This window comes from Heteronotia binoei, chromosome 4 (assembly GCF_032191835.1).
Source record: "Heteronotia binoei isolate CCM8104 ecotype False Entrance Well chromosome 4, APGP_CSIRO_Hbin_v1, whole genome shotgun sequence".
NCBI lineage: Eukaryota > Metazoa > Chordata > Lepidosauria > Squamata > Gekkonidae > Heteronotia > Heteronotia binoei.
The window spans coordinates 90,659,663-90,663,334 of NC_083226.1; the positions used below are offsets into that span (position 1 = coordinate 90,659,663).

At 41.2% G+C, this 3,672-nt stretch overlaps 1 pseudogene; it reads right to left on the bottom strand.

Moving 5' to 3' along the window:
- Window positions 1–1,399: 1,399 nt before the first annotated feature.
- On the bottom strand, window positions 1,400–3,099 carry LOC132569443 (ceramide glucosyltransferase-like; annotated as a pseudogene).
- Between the last annotated feature and the right edge of the window lie 573 nt (window positions 3,100–3,672).

The window sequence follows — 3,672 nt, forward strand, 5'->3', positions numbered from 1 at the left end:
ATCATCATTGCTGTCAGATGGCCATCCAGCCTCTGTTTAAAAACCTCCAAGGAAGGTTTTTGCTCCAACTGCTCTAATGGTCAAGAAGTTCTTCCTAATGTTGAGCCAGAAACTCTTTTAATTTAATTTCACCCCATTGGTTCTGGTCCTACCTTCTGGGGCCACAGAAAACAATTCCACACCATCCTCTGTATGACAGCCCTTCAAGTACTTGAAGATGGTGATCATATCACCTCTCAGCTGTTTCCTCTCCAGACTAAACATGCCCAGCTCCTTCAACTTTTCTGCATAGGACTTGGTCTCCAGACCCCTCACCATCTTTGTTGCCTTCCTCTGGAACCGTTCCAGCTTGTCTATATCCTTCTTAAAATGTGGTGCCCAAAACTGAACAGGTGAGGTCTTACCAGAGCAGAGTAAAGTGATACCATCACATTACGTGATCTGGACACTATACTTCTGTTGATACAGCCCAAAATGGCATTGGCCTTTTTAGCCACCACGTCACCCTGTTGGCTCATGTTCAGTGTATGGTCCACTAAGACCCTTAGATCCTTTTCACACATACTACTGCTAAGACAAGTCTCCCCCATCCCATAACCATGCATTGGATTTTTCCTACCTAAATGCAGAACTTTACATTTGTCTCTGTTAAAATTCATTTTATTGCATTTAGCCCAGTTTTCCAGCCTGTCAAGATCATCCTGTATCCTGTTTCTATCTTCTACTGTATCTGCAACCCCTCCCAATTTAGTATAATCTGCAAATTTAATAAGTATTCCCTCTATTCCTTCATCCAAATCAATTATAAAGATGTTGAACAAAACAGGTCCCAGGACAGATCCTTGAGGCACTCCACTTGTCACTCCTCTCCAAGAGGATGAGGAACCATTCACAAGCACTCTTTGGGTGCAATCTGTCAACAAGTTACAGAACCACCTAATGCTAACAGGATCTAAACCACATTTTACCAACTTGTCAACAAGGATAGTATGTGGAACCTTATCAAAACCCTTATCGAAATCAAAATAGACTAGGTCTACAGCATTCCCCTGAAAGATTAGCTAGACTAACAGCACAGTGACTAAAATGGTTCAAGACAGAACCAATTGGAGTTGGCCAAAAGATGCCCTCTAGGCATAGCTAACAATTAATTCTTCCCACCTGCCACATCAAACTCTGCCCATTACTGGCTCACTGCAGTGAGACCAAAAATAATAATATGATAATATTATTATACACACAGTTTCTCTCTCACACACACAAACACATAAATACACATTTCCAGCTTTTTTGTTTGTTTCTTTGTTTGTTTAATAAGGCCTAGTTACCTATTAGTGTGTATTTGCTCTGCAGCAACTACAAGAGGTAGGCTGCCATAGATCATTTAAAGGCTCTCATTCCCTGCCACCTGTGCTTTTCAAAAACAACTGCATTTCTATAAAAACGTTACCCTTTCAGTGTGCACTCCACAAAGCCATAATTCATAGCTGTGTTCTTGCACAAGTTCTATTCATTTTAAACAGGTCAGTGTAGAAGATGATCAAAGGACATCATCCAATAGGAGCAACAGCTCACAGGACACCATATGACAGAGAGAAAGAGCTTTTGCTATTCTGAAAAATACTGTCTTTAGTTTGCTGCAGAACACGCCTAAGGAAAATAAATCCTGGAACAAATTCTCTTGATTTGATTTTATACATTAAAAATGGTACCATTTGGCCAAGACTACAGATGTACTTTTTTTTCACAGAAGCAAGTGCCATGCAAAATAAATAAAAGAACAGATACAAAAACATACAGGTAACAAAACTATTGAAGGTAGATCTTTTAAAAGCACTTATATAAACATAATTTATAATACTTTCTTTCCCCCCTTCTTTTTCACTTTTCATGAAAGACAGTCACAAAGCTGTGGCTATACATCAAGGATATCCTTTGTAGTACCTCCACAGCGTAACCTGTAGAGTCCTGTCCTCCAGCTAATAGTAGGATCCCACAAGGCAGAGAGGAATATGTATATTGTCGTAGACTCTCTGATGAACCACGCTACTGCATAGTCAAGTTTTGAAAAACCCAGAGCGCCACCATGAACACCCTTGAGTTGAATGTAGTCAAATATAAACCATGCCAGACAGTGACACATGAAAAACATCATTATGTCCCATCTGAACACATGGTGCACTGCCCATCCAATAATTAAGCTTGCAACTAAGCACTCTGAGATTGGCTCACAGATTATTGTTGCTGGAAGCATGTTGATCTGTAGCTTGGCCCATGATCATTCTTGACTGAAACTGGGAAATGGAATAAGAACGAGTTCTGCATTGCAACTTGTGTAGCCATTGCAAATTTCCATCCTCTGTCAGCTATTGCTTTGGCCATAAAGTAATTCTCACCAATGTACTGTGCAAAGGCTATGAACCCACCAGCTTGGTCCAATACATCTTTTCTCATCAAGCAAGACATTCCTGCTACATATTTAAAGCCAGTTACATGGACAGAAATATATGATCTTGGATAAGAAGTGCCAAAGTATACCTGCTCTCGAGTGGCAGCAAAGCCCTGTCTATCTGCCACAAAGGGCAGGCCATGAACCAGTCCAACTTTCTATGTCATTTGATTGGTCAAGTCAGTTAGTGTATCTGGTGTTATCCTGATGCCACTATCGCAGATCCATATTAAATCATATTTGTCAACTTCATACACTGGCATTAAATTGTTGATCTTTGGATTTATCCCAACCTTTTTGCCACCTATAAATAGTTTTGCATCAATATTGGGATATTTGCCAAGAAGCTTTTTACATACATCAATGGCAGGATCATCATGGTCTTGTACACAAAGAAGCACTTCAAATTTTGGATAATCCAACTCAAAGAAAGTTTCCAAATTGTTGATGAGGTTTGGATCAACACCCTTTAATGGTTTTAGAAGTGACACTCCTGGAAGCTTGCTATATGGCTGTTTTTCTGTTGCTTTTTTGTTGAGGTGTAAATGCGTATAGATGATGGACATGAAGTGTATGAGCCACAGCACCAAGAAGAGAATGAGCCTAAAGATGGCGAGTCCCTCCAGGGCCAGATCAAGAACACCCATCCCCACCGGACCTAGTGAAAAGGGAGGAGGGAACGAGGGGAGGAGGAGGGGAGTTCTTCGTCGAGGCAACAGCATTGCTGGCGGTGACTATAAACTGAGGTGCAGGCGAAGCCCTGCCCGCTCACTGGCTGCCCTCACGTAGCCCCTCACTTGTCAACAAGGATAGTATGTGGAACCTTATCAAAAGCCTTACTGAAATCAAGATAATGTCTACAACATTCCCCTGATCCAGCAAGGTAGTCACTTTCTCAAAAAAAGAGATCAGGTTAGTCTAACATGACTTGTTCTTGAGAAACCCATGCTGGCTCTTAGTAATCACAGCCATCCTTTCTAAATGTTCCAGAACTGACTGATGATTTGTTCTAAAACTTTTCCAGGGATAGACATCAAGCTGACGGGTCAGTAGTTACCCGGATCCTCCTTTTTCCCCTTCTTGAAGATGGGGACAACATTTGCTCATCTTCAATCTTCTGGCATGTCTCCTGTTCTCCAAGAATTCTCAAAAAATAATAGCCAGAGGCTCAGAAATTACCTCCGCAAGCTCCTTTAGAATCCTTAGATGCAGTTCATCTGGCC